Consider the following 15,759-nt stretch of genomic DNA (forward strand, 5'->3'; position numbering starts at 1 on the left):
GCCTGCTGCCAAGCAGAGTGTTTTTCTGCTCTGTGCCGCAGTGCTGGCACGAGCGGTGCCCGGCAGCCCTGGCCCTCAGCTGCCCTCTGTGCTTGGCCAGCGCAGCGCTCTGCGCAGCCGTCTGCCGCCTTGGCCGCCGACCAGCCTGCCCGAGGTGCCCGGGGCTGCAGACATCTCTGCCCGCATCCCTTCCCTCGCAGTGTGGCAGAGGGACAGTGCCGTGGCAACGCCTCCAGCGTGAGCCGTGACACGGGCACCCTGTGCGTGCGTGAAAATGTGTTGAGACCCGCATCGAGTGCGTTATCGTCGCAGAAAGCAAATAAGGGCTGCTGGGCTTTGGCAGCAAAGTCTCTGCTCCCAAGCGTGTGTTGGATGTCAGCGTTAAACTTTATGGTGTTCAATGCCTCATTTAAAGAGTGTGACTAAATGTCCTTCTACCTCCTGCTCGCGAGGACACAGGAGCTTAATTTTATCGCCTCGCTAGTCACCAGAGTCAGGGCTGGACCATTTCTGGGAAAAACCCTGTGCGTGCACAAGCTCCTCCACCAAGGGTTGTCAGAAATTCTCCTGCCCTTCAAAAAGGGAAGGAAAAAGCCATAACGTACTCCCTGCTTCGAGCAGTTCCTTTTACCGAGGTGCTGCGGTGTCCTGGTAGCGAGAGCCACAGCCGTAGCGCATCATACAGAGCATCAGGGATGCTCTCCTTGGGACGCTCCATCCTTGCTGCCCTGGGCATGGGGCTCCCTGAGTCACCCTGCCATCGCCTTCCCATGGTGTTTCATGTGCCGAACCCCAGCTCTGTTGGGGTGAACCAGACCACGGCCCCGTATCGAGTCCCTGTGTCCCTTTTTCATCGCAGCGTGCACCCGTGTGGGACGGTGCCTGGCGGGGAGGTCCTGCCGCGATGTGGGGCTGCGGGGCTCGGAGCGGTGACGTGCAGCCGGCGTGGAGCCAGGGCTCCCTGCGCTCGGTGGCTCTCTGGGAGTGCTCGTTTTCTGGAGCAAGAGAAACAATTCCTAAAAAGGAGCAGTCAGATGGAAAATTGATACCAAATGGTGATATCAGTCCCTTGAGGAATAAGGTTTGATCTCTCAACCCATGGTTCCTGGGGGTTAGGACACAGGCACACAATGCTATTTTAGAGGGATTTGTTTTAAAAAAAAAAAAAAAAAAGTTTATTATTTCCCCTTTTGTAAGTTCATGATTTTCCCAGACGCGAGCTGGCTTCAGATTTGATGCTGATGGCACAGGCTGCCACTTCGGATGCGTGCAGCATCTGCAGGACGAGGGGTCTGCGGAGCTGTGTGGTCCCTGTGGGCCCCTGCAGGTCCCCAGCAGCTCATACCAGGCCGGGGGGAGTTTGCCAGCCCCATATCATTGCTGTCCTCAGGTAGCGAGAGTTCTCAGCAGGCAATAGCCACCCTGGGGGTGCCTGCCTGGTCCCTGGGCTAGAGTTCCTTCCCATCTTCACTGTCTGCCCCTGCGACTGCAGATGCTGCTGCTGAGCTCTGCTTCTGGGGGTGTCCAGCTGAATTTCTGGGCTTAATAACATAACTTGTGGCTGTGCTGCTCTGTTAAAAACCCCGCCTCCCTATGCGACCCAGCTGCTTTCTGCCTTTTTCCATCTGATCCGGTTTCTAGACTGGTTCTTGTAGGAAACTGCCTGCTGAGCCACCAGTGCCAAGGACTGGAGGCTTCAGCTCATGTCCCCAAACCGTGGGGCCGTGGGACGTGGTGTCCTGGTGCACGAGGCCTGGCATGGGCCTGGCAGCCGTGGCGGGGAGGGAGGTGAGCTTTGCAACTGAGCTTCCAGGGATGGAATTTCCAGCAACTGTAGATCCCATCCCCAAAGACAGCATTTCAAGGAATTACCCTCTCCCCCCCTCACTGCAGACTTCCTCTGCTTTTCCAAGTAAGTCTCTGGCTTGGGGCCATGTATGTAGAAACCGGAGCGGAGCAGATCCATGGGAACATTGGGGGCTGGAGGTCGGAGCTGGCCAGGTTCACAGTGCGTGGCTCTATCTTCATCAAGTGCCCCCAATTAAAACGCTGAGCCACTACCTCCCTTGTGAGCACCATGTTTCCTGCATCCGGGATGTCATAAGGAGCAGTGAAACTGCCTTCAGTGCCAACAAAAAGAAATGGTGGTTAGGAGTTTGGGGTTTTTTTTGAGCATTATTTTAGCAAAGAGCAGTTCCTGGTATTGGTAACTGGGGACCCTCGCAGGGCTGCTCTGGGTCCAGATGTGCTGAGCATCCTAGAATCATAGCATGGAATCATAGAATGGCCTAGGCTGGAGGGGACCTTTCAGATCATCCAGTCCGACCATCAACCTAACTCTGACAAAAACCCTCACTAAACCATATCTCTAAGCACTACGTCTACCCGACTTCTAAAAACCTCTGGGGATGGCGACTCAACTGCTTCCCTGGAGGGGTGTAGGGGGGATCCCCTGGGGGGTCGGTCTCGCCTGCACCCCTGATAACCAGCTAGCTGGTGTGACCCCACGGGGTGGTAGAGACCGAGGGGCAGTCTCTGCCTGCCCACAGAGAGCTGCTGAACAGCCCCATGGTTGCTCTTCTCCCTTCCGTAGAAGATGCTCCATGCACAGCACTGATTTCCATGATGGCTGGGGGGCTCTGGCTGGGCTCCAGAGGAGGTGACCCCTCTCCCCGGCAGCCAGGGCTGAAGGCAGGGATCACATTCCCCCCCCGCCGCGTTCCATGCCCTGGCGGGTGCCTCCCCAGAGACATACCTTGTGGATTTTCTTTGGCTCATAAATATTCTCCTGCCCTCCCCAGTGCCCCCAGCAAATAAATTATCTGAAGCTACATTTCCCCATTTCAAAGCCTTGTGAAAGAAACCAGTGGGTTTAGCAGCCCTGGCTGGCTGGAGTAGTTCACATACCATCCACCCATTTGCATTTGATCTACTTCATCCTGTGTTAAGTAATCCTTGAAAGCTGCAGTGGGCTGCAGGCCCTCTGCTTGCCTGTAAATCACTGGGGCATGTCACATGCTGTAAATGAGTGGGTATGGGAGCGTGTCCCACCCCCTTAATCTCATCTGAAACCTTCCCCCTGCCCCAGAAAGAAACCAGCCTCGTTAAATCAGATATGTAGCTTGCTGGAATGGGATGGTTAGGGGCGATGGGGTGGGAGCACTCCCGGCCCGGGAGGCGCATTTCCATGCGGGATGGGAGCAGAGGGCTCGCCTCGAGGGGCAGCTCCCTAGGGATTCGGTTTGGGGATGGTGTTGGTGTCCTCCAGGTGCTTGCGTGCGCCTTGGTCTGGGTGCTCCTGGCTCACCATGTCCCCCAGGATCCCCCCTCACTCGCCCATGAGCCGGGGCTGCCCGGTAGCTCAGTGCAGTCGTGGCCATGTGCATCTTCCGCGCCACACGCCCTGCTGGGTTTGCTTTCCATCACTGTTAGTCTCCTGGGATGGCGCAGGAGCCCTGCCCCGTGCCGCAGCCCTGCCTTGCTCCCCGACCCCTGCTGTGCAATAGGGGCTTAAGTCACGGAGCCCGTGCGGCTCCACGAGTCCCGTGTGCAGCCAGGCTACAGGCTCTCCCCGTGCCATAAATCAAAGATCATTCCCCTCTTCCCCCATCGCCTCCCCCCAAAGGCTGCTATTGCTCAGCTGTGGCCTGACTTTAATTATGAAATCAGAGCAGCCGGAGCGGGCGCTAGGTGCCGTTAATTGGCTTTCCAGGAAAGGTTTCAGCAGAGAAAGTTTAACGCACCAGCGATCGATGCGCTTGGTGCCTCGCGTGCATTAGCGCAGCCTGACGCAAGCCCTCAATTCAGCGCACCGGGTGGCATTGGCCCAAGAGCTGCGGCCAGGCTCCAGGGTATTTTTCCCTGGAAAATTGACGCCTCGAGGGTTCAGAGCTCCCCTGCCTGCACTGGGATGGATTTTAGCCGCTGAGAACAAATTCCAAGGGGGACGATGCGGAAATAAAGCAGATGGGATGATTCTGGAGGTCAGAGCGAGGGAGAGGATGCCCTGCCAGGCATCATGTGATGAAAACATAGTTACTGCTCCAGCAGCTGTCAAAAGCCCGAACAGATGAGGCAAGGTGCCCAAGGAGTGTGCAGGGATCTCATTTACCTGGTAATTAATGGAAATCGTGAAACAAATCAACACATGCTCCCTATGGAGAGCTTCACGCTTCGGTTTCAAACTGCTGATGGAGAACCGGCTACGGCTCGAATACGAGAGCAGTGAGTGCTGTCGTGAAGCTGAGACAGGACTCGGTCCCCACCGCCCTGTCACTGATGGAGCTCCTAGTTGTTTGAGGGCTGTCCTTACGGGCTGGCGTGCCCCCCCCCCCCCCCCCCAAAACGTGCGGCTGTGGGATGCCCGACCCTGTCTGCGCCATTAGGGCACTGCTAATTGCTCTGCCCCTGCAGCACATGGGGGACTTGCAGTGCTGTCTGTCACCGGCGAAGAGGCCTTGGCTTAAGGCTGCGGGGTAGGAATGAAGATGTCATGATGAGCCTCGTCACCCCCTTCTCATCCCGCTCATCTGAACGTGTCAGAGCTGATTTTCCCGGCCCAGCCCTCGGCCGCGCTGTGCCGGCACCTATGGCCCGCGGCACCGGCCCTGCGGGGAGGGGAGCGACGGTGGGAGCCTGCACTGGCGACCAGCGGTGCCTTTTGGTTTTCCACTATAGAGAAAGTTCATCCCAGTACAAAACGCTGTGCCATTTTTTCTTGCAAGTTAATTAAGTTGGCTCGCTTCAAATATTAAAAGCACTGTTCTCGGATATTTTCCTCCACTCCGCAATGCTCTCGGATGGGAGCAGGCGCGCTTTCTCCGATTTGGGGATTTAAGGATGAGAGCGCGCTTTGGTTCCCCGTCGTCTTGTTTATTCACCGCCCGCAAAATGGTTTTGCAAAGCAAAACCTTGCAAACAATTAATGGCAATTAGACTTGGTGACAGTCCGACCCTGGCTGCTGGGAGCATGGGCTGAGCCGTGCAGGGTGGTGTCCGCGCTCCGTCTGCTCCTGGGCGCTGCCAGGGAGGGCAACTAACCCCAAAATAACAGAGGCGAGCGCGTAACTCACCTCCTTGGTCTCCTCCCACCAGCAGTTAGCAACTGGCGTAATCCCTGAAGCATAAGGTTTATGATCCTTTCCAAAAACTTCACCTGAATGTTAACTATATGCTGAGGTATAGTAAATGCCAAATCCCTTTTGAATCTTGCTAAAAAAAATTTCATTTTAAGATATGCGAACAACCTTTCTGTCTTTCTAAAACCCTCTCTGCTTCTGGAAATGAAAAAAAACCAAACCAAACCAAAAACCTAAAAACCCAACCCCAAAACAGTTGCTACTATATAAAAATATATAGCCCTTGAGCGTGCGTGAAGGGGTGCAGCTCCCCTGGCTGGGGTGGAGGGGGGTCAGGCAGGGATCCTGCCCTCCTCGACTACGGGCTGCACTCGAGCAGATCATTGAACCGCTGGAGCAGAATCTCTCCCAGATACCCTGACAGGAGAAACTGCGGAAACTCCGCCTGAGGAATTGGTGGGCTCTCGCTCTCTTTGATATCACTCACATTATAATTAAGAGATAATGTCAATAGAATAAAACATTGTCTCAGGATAATGGTCTCCTGCTGCTACAGGAGTGTCAAGGCAAAGTCAAATCATTTATCAAAACTGAATGTTGAGGCAAGCCTGGGACGTTTGTTTTCACGGAAAGAGGCATTAATCCTGGGACAACAATATTCCAGCGCTTTTATTTCTCCTGCGCCCGGTGATTGATGCCAGTGCATCGCCGTGCCGGCGAGCCGCGGGTGCGGCTGAGCGATGGGCTCTCCTTGCAGCTTTATTGACCAGGTGAATTTTGACTTGTTGAAACACCTGATAGTAAATCGAGGAGTGCTGGATCGTGCAGGGGTGTGCCAGTAAGTGTGATTTTTATTTCTAAAGGCGAACGGTGCTGTGTGCGTGCTGGCTGTGGCCGGCCAGGGTGCATTTCGGGGCTGTGCCTGCCTCCCTGCTGCAGGGCTGCTCATTCATTAAACCATCTGTGGCCGATCTCACAGCCTGCTCCCATCCCCAGCCCGATTTCACACCACTTTGGAGGGTTTTTGGGGCCCATCCTGAATATCGGGGCTGGCCGTGCCCCTCTGGTTGGGCTCCTGCAGGGTCTCGGCACGGGGCTGAGAATCTCACTGGCTTTATGCACGTTTGAAGTGCTGCTGAGTATCAACACCCAGAGCCCGGCCGAGGTGGGTGTCTGTGGATCCAGGTCCTTTGGCAGAGGCTGGGGCAAGCTCAGCCCCATCCCTCTCCCGGCAAAGGGCCAGTGAGCTGGGAAAACCGCTGCGGTCTGACCTACACCAGCTGCCATCGCTGCTGCCTCTGGGCTGGGGAGAGGAGCAGCCTCAGCTTGCACTGCAGGGTCAACACCTGAAATTAAAGACGTGTAAATGCCAATTAGACCTGGAGCAAAGTCCCAGGAGGGGCTTTGTACAAAAGCCATTCCAGACTGACTTCCCGCCCCCGCCACCTCTCCCGGATTTGTTAGTGGAGAGAATTACGCATCCAGCAAACATTCGGGCTGCAGAGGAACACGAGTGTTTTGTACCATCTCCAAACAGCAAATCTGTTTTTCTGAAGCAGCCGCTGGTACCTTGTGCACAGGAGCTGCCTGTTGGCACAGGCACCTGTGGTTCTCACCCGGGGATGGTCCCCTCTGCCGATCCGCTCTCCACAGCTCCGTGCCTTTTGCAGGAGAGGCAGGGGGATTAGGCTGGAGCACAACTAACTGTATTTTCTATGCAGGGTGGTCCTGGAAGAGCTAATTGGAGCTGACTTCATTACTTAGGGTTATCTTAAACTGTCCCCTAGCATTGCACTAGGCTGAAGGGCCCGTGCGGGATCGAAGCCCCGTGGTGGCAGGCGGTGTCCGGACGAGCGATCTGCTCGGTTAACTTGTCCTCTCCTCTCCCCGGGCCATTAATCTTCCATTGCAGTACATTGCATGGAGATGCCGTCAGCAGCTTGGACACGGGACAAGGATTGGGGTGCGCATGAACTTTTGGGCGCAGACTCTGTCTTTTGAAGCTCTGGGTGGTCCCGGTCTCCCTGCGGAGTGGGGGGAGCGGCTCCTTTTCCAGTAATTCCCAGCTGTGTGTGTGATCACCTGAGCAGAGCTCGGCAGGGAGGCAGCCGGCCGGGGGGGCTGGCAGAGCTGGGGGCAGGGGGAGGAATGCCCTCGACGCTTGAGCAGCAGCAGGGTCTGCGGAGGGAGCCGGGGTCAGGGGTGGCTGTGCCGGTGCGGTGACAGTCAGCCCTGGAGTCTGAAACTGCCTGCAAATGGCTTTCCATGTGCTCTGTATCCCCAGTGTAACGAGATGCAGATTCACTGGGGTTTGGTGCATTCTCGGTCCTTTCTATAACCGTCCTGCACAGCCGACTGGTGATGCTTTGCCTGGTGCTCGGGGGGGTGAGCGCATCCCACGGGCTGCCTGGGGAGGGCAGCTCAGCTGGGGCAGGGGTGCATTTTGGACTGTGATTTTTCTCTTTTCGCTGGTGCCAGGACGGGGCAGGGTCATGGAAAGCTCTCTCTGTTCAGAGGGGGCTGTGACTTTCCACCGTGGCATGGCTTGGGTCACGCCGGGGCTGTGCTACCCAACGGCTCGCAGCAAGACACCCCTGTGAGCATCACCCTGGGAGCATCGTGTGAGCAGCCACAGCAGGGGAGTGAGACCAGCTCAGACTATTACAGGACACCGAGAGGCGTGGAGTGACCTAAAAGATCCTTAAAAGCCCCAGAAAGTGACTGGGAAGAGTCCCTTCCCCCCCCAACATAGGTGCTTTGGAGGGAGCCTGGCCATATGACAATGGTGTCTTGCAAAGCCCAGCGTGCCGGGGTCAGCTGGAAGAGCAGATGTGTGTGCCATGACATGCTGTCGGGCAGCGTGGCAGGGAGCTGCGGTTTGGGAGCCGGGAGGGTGCTGCTGCCTCGGTTGCTAGCCCAGGCTGGTTGCCCCGCTCACATCATGCTGTGGAAGCTCAAAATGCAGCAGAGAATTGGCCCAGAACCTGCTGGCTGCCAATACCGATGCATTTTGTGCATGTCTGGCTTAAAAAAAAGAAAACACAGTTAGACTCCTCAATTTAGAGGCCCAAATCCATGGGCTTGGCACCTTTGGAAGAGGATAGTGGAGACAGAGAACTGGTTCTCCAGCTGGGATTGAAGACACTGAATCAGGAGCATATAACTGTAATTATGCTTCTGTGGGGCACCGGGCAGGTTAACTGAAAAAGGGGAGGGAAGAAACTATGCATCTTCTGGGCTGGTGTTAAAGTCCGAGGCCAGAGAGCTCCAACTTGTTTGAAAAGGGAAAATTTCAACTGCTGCCTGCTCACTTGGAGAGTGGGCACTCGGACCAAGCTCAAATATGAGATGAGCACTCGAGAAAAAAAAGAAACCCAGAAAAGAGCCTTGGCCTGTACCTGCCAACCCCAGCCTGGGGCATAGCAAGCTCCTGCACACGTTGTTATCCTGTCAGCCGCAGCCATACGGCAATTTAGCCAGGAAATGATTCACTGCAAACAAGGGATGTTCAAGGGCATCCCGAGAGCCCGGAGCACCCTGTGCCGGGCATCAGAGAAACGCAATGGCATGTCAGGGTCTGTATGTGCGGTCCCTCTCCTGCGCCGAGGTCTGTTCCTGCTGCAAACACCAATAAAGATGTCAAGCCGATGAGTGCAGGGAAATAAATCACGGCGTTTTTTTCCTACCCAGAGCATTGAGGTGTCTCCTGGTGCGGCAAAAGGGGGAGCAGAGGAGAGGCGGGCTGTGATTGCAGCCGCATGCCGTGCTGTGCGGGGAGAGAGGGACCCTGTGTGCTGCCCACACCGGGCACAGTCACTCACAGCCCCTTCCCACCGTCACCGACTGCCGTGGTTGTGCACAGCCACCAACCCACGCCTCTGGGATGTGACCACCAGCTCGGTGCAGAGGGGCCACTGGCCCTGCTGGGCCGCCCATCACCGTGGCCTCAGTGCAGATGTGAACAGGAGCCCTCACCCAATAGGCTCCGTGTCCCCTCACCTTCCCTGTGTGCTGTAGGAGGACCCAACTGTAGGATATTGCTGTTGCCTGAGAGTGGTCAAAGGGGAAAAAAAAATAAAAGGTGGAAAACTTAAAATGATGAAGTGCTTTGAGCCAGACCTTTGCTGTCAGTGTGAAACAGCAAGCCCTGATTTAAACAGCCTCTTCAGTAACTGACCTACACCGAACAAATCCATTTACAGTGTCTTGTTTCTCCTCACTGTTTAACTACCAGAGTTCAGAGACGATTCCTTAAATGTTAATGGTGCAGGAATTTGGAAACTTTCCCAGAGTTGCTAGGGGAGCTGTGCAGGAATATGTCTGCCGTGCTTGTGCAGTTCAATTTCCTGCTGAACATCAGGCGGGCTGTTCTCGCCTACTGCTTTGTAATTAAAGTGCTGAAAGACCATCACTCTTTGAGGTTGATGGTGCTCAGATTCACCCCCCGGGCGAGGTCCGGCTTTGTGCCTTAGCTGCAAGGAGAGCAGGTTGCAAAATACATCAAGACACGGTCCCAGCCCGCTCTCGTCCGGCTCCCGCCGTCCCACGGCTTGGATGGGGACCGAGGACCGGTCTCTGTACCCCGGACAGACTGTTGGATAGACCCCACAGGGCTTGAGTCCACATCTGATCTCTGCTGCACCCCTTGTGCTGCCATCCGTGGTGGCCATCCACGGTGCCCATCGCTCCGGGGCCAGGGTGAGGGTTTGCCCCCATCCCTCGAACAGCTCGTTCGCAGGGCTCGACATTGGGAATCCGGTAGGTGAAGGTCTCCACCATGGCTGCGTGGGATCCTGACCGCTGGAATAAGTTTGGGCTGTACCTGAGGGTATCAGTACTTCTCAAGAGCCCTTTTCCAAAGGAGCACAGCTCGCTTGGTGTGTGCTGAAATACATGCTGAAATTTCCTTGAAGCTGAGCTCAGGGTAACCAGCCTTGGAGATGCATCAGCCTGAAAGGTCGCTGTTTCTCTCCTTCCTGCGGTGGGGCGAGTGTGAATGTAAATGCGTCGAATACCTGGGGCCAGAGGGCAAAGGGTAGAGTCCCACCCCTGGAAACGTGAAGCCCGTTGGTACCTCTGTGCTGGCAGCAAAGGGACGGCCGTGCCTCTGTCACCCTCCTGCCCATGGGCATCCCGGGGCCGCTGGGGTCACCAGCACCTCCCGTCTGCGGTGGGACGGGGACGGCTCCTGCTTTGGGAGCAGGGAGAGCCATCAGCACAAGGGGAACACGCTCGCCACGGACGTTGCTGGTGAAAACAAGGGCTTTAAAAGGAGCCGCAAGTGGTGAGCTGGTACGTCCTCCTCCGGCTCTTTTGACTCTAAACTTGGATCCCACTCCTTCCACTGTCTCGTTAAGAACAAGTGCTTGGCCCAAGTTACATGGCAAATTTTGACATTTTAAAAATTGATGCCTTTTTCTGCTCATAACTTAAGCTGTCTAGTTTATCAGAGACATATGGAAAGTTTATTACATTCTTATTACAGATCCAGCCAAGTGAGCTGGCTAATGAATGTGATTTGATTTTTTTTATTTTTTTTTTTAAGCTAGGACTTGGCATGGGAGACCTCGTCTGAAAGGGATAGCTTTGGGCCAAGAAATAAATCACCAGAAGTTTTTTTTCCCCTCTGCCCTAAGAGTTCAGCTCAGCAAAAGCTGCAGCATGTCCAATTTGGGGGTGGAAAGTGAGGCACAGGCGGAAATCCAGGGTTTGCAGGAGATTTATTGTGTTGCCCCGTGACGACCCCAGCGGCATCCGGCAGCGTGGCACCCTTGGTGCCGCTGGCTCCCTGACACCGTCCTGCCCACGTTGTGGGCAAGGAGCATGGACAGGCTGCCAGGACAAATTGTACAAATTAGTGGGAAACTGTCGTTTTGTTGCTTAGAACAACTTGGGCTTTATTAATAAGGAATAGGGGCACAACTGTGCTGGGTGGGTCTCAGGTGGCCCGCAATGGCCGGGGCTGCGAGGGTGCAAACCTGCATGTGGTTTTCGACATCCGAGGGAAGCGTTAAACTCTTCGCAGGCTGCCCTGGGCGAGCTCAGCTGGGTGACAGGTATGAGAGAGTGGAAACACGGCCTCACGCTGGCCGCCCTCCAAACCCTGCTGCCGGGGGACGCTCCCGTGCTTTGCAGCGGGCGCAGAGCTCCCGTACACACCGCCCCGAGCAGCCCTGAGCACGGCTCTGCTGGTGTTTTTAGGCTGAAGACAGCGTGTTTCTGTTCTGTTGTGGGGCTGTGCTCAGTGCAGGTGTCCTGTGTGTGTCTGTCCCCTCCTCCCCTGCATCCTCCGTCCCTTTCAGTCCCAGGCATCGGAGGGTGCGACCCTGGCATCCTTCAGACCTGATGCCACAGTTTCACACTTTTCACAGCACAAGCTGTTTCTTGCACTTGGAAGATGCTCCATCCCTCCCAGCGATGACCTGGTAACCCTGCTGCACATCTCCCTGCGTCTCAGTGGCTCTGGGCACAAATTTAAGTTTTTCCTTTGTAGGAACCACTCACTTCAGCTTTGGGCTCATTTGGTTCATGAATTTAGTTGGTTATAACTGATGTTATTGTTGGTTTTCCACTACTCAAAATATCCGCCTGTATCTTTCCTCTGCTGTTCTGCAATTTATAGTGCCCGCTGGGACGATGACAGCAGTGCTGCAGAATGCAAGTTTTTTGGCTGGGCTGTCGTAGTTTTTATGTCTTGCCTTGCATAATGCGGAGATCTTCAGGCCAGCTCCCATGCTTGTCCCGCTTTTACAGCTGGCATTTGGTGGCTTGTTGCGTCTCTTGGTGTGTCACCTCATCTGGTGGCCGTTTCCACCCCCCACCTGCCCCCTTTATATCTCGCGCGCTCTGTGTTGCATTTCTACCATCTATAGGCAAAATCTCTTCCTCTGACTCACTACTTGGTGGTTCCCCCCCCCGCCTTCAGTCTGCTAACTTTGGCATAATTTCCTGTTGCTGTAAGCGTTGTAAGGGGTGCCACATACAGGGCGCTTCTCTGGGAGAGGTTTTTCTCTGTAGCAAACTAGGGATGAGTTTTTCTCCTTCGCTATTTGCTTCTCTTATGTCTACATTCTGCCCTTGTGCGACATAAGAGGTGTATTTCCCAGTGGAGCCTGGTAAATCGTCTCTTCTCTGGGCTCTGTTTCTTCCCTGGGTCTCTTCGTAGACCACGTTCACTGTCTTTGAACGCACTTGTAGGTCTTGGCAGAGCAGGAGCTCGCCTGCAAGGGTGCTCAGTGAGCCGGGGACGGATGTTACAGCAGGTTACCTCTGCAGCCCTTCCTCCTGGTGGCTCCAGGCCCCAGGCACTGGCTGAGCCTGAGGTTGCTCTGCTCTGTTCCTCACCCCTGCTCCTCATCTTCAGCAGCTTAGTGCATCTCTTAAACTTGGATCCTCCCAGCAGCAGCCATCTGGTGCATTTTAGCAATACAAAAAGCTATTGTTTGCTCCGGAATCCGTGTTCTGGCAAGGTAGGTCTGCTTCTGGAGCACTCTGCGGGTTTGCCAAGGGTCCTTCTGCTCTGCTGGCAAGTGCAGGTGCGTTTGGAGCAGCCTTTGTCCCTTGACAGAGGCACTGCTCGGATTTGCTTTTCTTGTTTTGCCTTTTCTAATTATAATCCTGAAGTTTCCCACAGCGAGCCTACACTGAGAAATGCCCCCATCCTTTGGCAGGGAGGGGACTTGGAAGTGACCCTGGATATCTGTCCTCTTCATGCAGCGATGTTCTGAGCTTTAGGCTTGGAGTATTAATATCTTTTCTAGCGTTAAATCTCTTAATATTCTTTAGAATCAAACCCTTCCTCAAAGTCAGGGTCTCGGTCAAAATGCGCTGCCCCTTGGGAAGCTACAGGGAGAGGAAAGCAAGGGGTTAAAAGCAGAGCCCTGTTGCCAGCTGGGGACACTGGTGCATGACAAATGTGGCTTTTGCATTTCCCTCTGCAAATGAGCCCATAGTCAGCCTAATTTCGGAGAGAGCCGCCTCTGAACCAGAGTGACTCAGAGGAATTTATTTTGCGAGCCGGGCGGCTGTGTCTGGCGGGCTGCGGCAGCCGCTTGCAGGTTTAATTTGTAAATGCTGACACATGGCATTTCCTCACCGTCTCGTTGGGAAGGGCGGCGTGTCTGCCGGCACTTCCAATTTGTCACTGTCAGGACCGGCCCCATCTCCTGCTCGTCTCTGAAATGTCTTCTGATCAGTGCCGGGGAAGTTATTGGCACATAATTTATCATTTAATATTACCAGAAGGGTTTCTTCTGCAAACATCCCCCAAATGATTATCCAGATTACGTTAGGTGGCTCTTCCCTTCACCTGCAAAAACCTCGGCATCTGTTTGGTGCTCTGCGGTTGTGCTGGGGAGAAAAACTGCCCTTGATGCGATGTCTCCTTCACCGAAAAGCCTTGATTAACAACCAGCCAGGGCTGACCCAATGTGCCACCTTCCCACACTCGTGCTCTTGCAGATGTTGCTTTAGGGACTTTTTCAGGACTGCACCTTCCCGTTGGCAGCCCTCGTCAGGCAGCTGGGGGAAATGTTTCCCCAGACCATATTCCTCTCTATGGAGGAAAGATTTGGAGGTGAATAAAGGCCACCAAAGTGCCTGGACGCCCCTGGACGTTGCAACGGGTGCTGTGTTCCTGGGAAGAGAGGTCTTCTGCATTGCTCATCAGGGTGGTGACAACTTGCTCTTGTGGATGAATGTTGAGACGTTGCATGACACCCAGGGGGAAGCAAACCTGTCCCCGAAGGCTGGTACAGAGATGGGGCAGAAGGCACCCGGGATCCTGCCCTGGTTCCAACCCCTCCAGTGCAGAGGATGGGGCTGATCCTGATGCTCCCCAGCTCCCGCTGGCATTCAGTGGGACTTGGATGCTGCAGGAGCACCGCGTGGGCTGCGGTACAAGCACAGGAGGAGGCAGTTGATTTGCACGTGGCTTTTTCCAACTCGGAGCCAAAGGTGGGACATGGCAGCTGCTGTTGGGGCTTAAACACAGTATTTCTCAAAAGGGACGTCACAAAAATGTCTTTGCGTATGCTCCTGTAATGACCGAAGCAGATCTGCAGGGTGGGACCTGCAATGCTGGGTCCTACTGAGCAGACCTGGTCCCAGCCCCGGTGCAAGCGCGCTGGAGCTGGGTACCACGCTGGGGTGCGCCCACCTGGCCATGGGCACCCGCATGTGCGGGATGCTCTGGGGGCTGCTGGTGACATCCAGAAGGACCATGCTGAGCACTCTTCTCAAACTGCAGCTTTCCTCCCCGACTTTCTAAACCACACCTTCCCGCAAGGTGCCCAGTGCCTCCACAGCTCCGTTGGAGCTCAGGGCAGTGTTAACGCTTCCCTCTGCCCATGGGCTAGGCCAAGACGCAGTGCCCAGCACAAATGACCCCGACCGCAGCGAGACGGAGCCCCAGGGCTGTGCCACATCCCTTGTGGGGCTGGGACACGCTCCCCCGGCACAGCCCCTCTGCTCGTGCTTGTCTCGACCGCCGCTTTCTCCAGCTCCTCCCGTCCTCCTCGGCTGCGGCTGTGCAATCAGTTAAAACCCCGGCTGGCGCCCTGACTCGCACAGGGCAGCTGTTCTTGGAAGCTGGCTCATGGTTTTATAGTTCTGCTTTATTTGAGACATGAAAGTGATTTTTGTTGTTGCTGTTTTATGAGCCAGACTTCAAAGGACGCAATTACGCAGACTGGGCAAAGATCTGCTGGTATCTCATGGAAAACTGTGGAAAATCCCTTCCCTTCTGAGCCCGTTCCACAGCTAGGCTGTACTTCTGCTACTTTGATTGAAATTTCTGATTTCTGGAGAAGAGTGCAGTCAAGCCAGGCCTTTGGTGCCTGTGACCATTGATGTCTTCCTTGGCTGGACATCCTCATCCCCCATGACATGGCAGGAGCGGCTGTGAAAGTCACTGTGATGTTGACAGTGTTGGGTGATGGCTTCAGGGTCAAAGAGGATGAACTTACGGGAGACAAAGGAGCTGTTGTTGGAGAATCGTCTCAGGAGAGTGCAAAATGGCTGGAAAAGGGAATGTTCTTCCCATGAGAGCTGGGGACTGCTCCTGCTGTGGGCAGCGCTGGGCATGGCTGCACTTTGACTCTTTGTCCTGCCCCTTGTCCTCTCTCCAGCTGGATTTTGGCTCTCTAATGAGGTCCCTTGGGTGGGAACTTGCTGTTCCTTAGAGACCTCGCACACAGGCCTTGGTCCCAGGTCAGGGAAGGGGGGATGCAGGGCAGGTACCTCCTAACTGGGCGTCCCAGGAGTGGTCAGGTGCCTCCTCTGGCAGATATCCATGCTGGGCTGGTCCTTCACACGTCCTCCCAAATCTCAGGCTGTTTGGGAGGCAGTGCTGTATCCACAGCCCGTATTTCTCTTCCTGCAAGGCCAGGGAAAGGCATCGGCCCCCCGTCCTGCCCAGTGCAGCTGAACACAGTGGGGACCCTGCCCGAAAGGCAAGCGATGCTCTCGCTGGGCAAGCGGTTGGTTCCCATCAGTGGGTGTGAAGGGTTGATTAAGTTTTGGTTGGGTTTTTTTTTTTTTCTTTTGATTGCAGAGGGATTGGGCCAACAAGAGTTGTAGTTCAAATGACAGTTTTCCCTTTTTATCCCCCAAGCTTCCTAATGCAGATACTCCCCTAAAAATCCCTGCCAGCTTCCCAATTTCCAAAAGCAAACGGTGGGCA

This window comes from Larus michahellis, chromosome 13 (genome assembly GCF_964199755.1).
Source record: "Larus michahellis chromosome 13, bLarMic1.1, whole genome shotgun sequence".
Lineage (NCBI taxonomy): Eukaryota > Metazoa > Chordata > Aves > Charadriiformes > Laridae > Larus > Larus michahellis.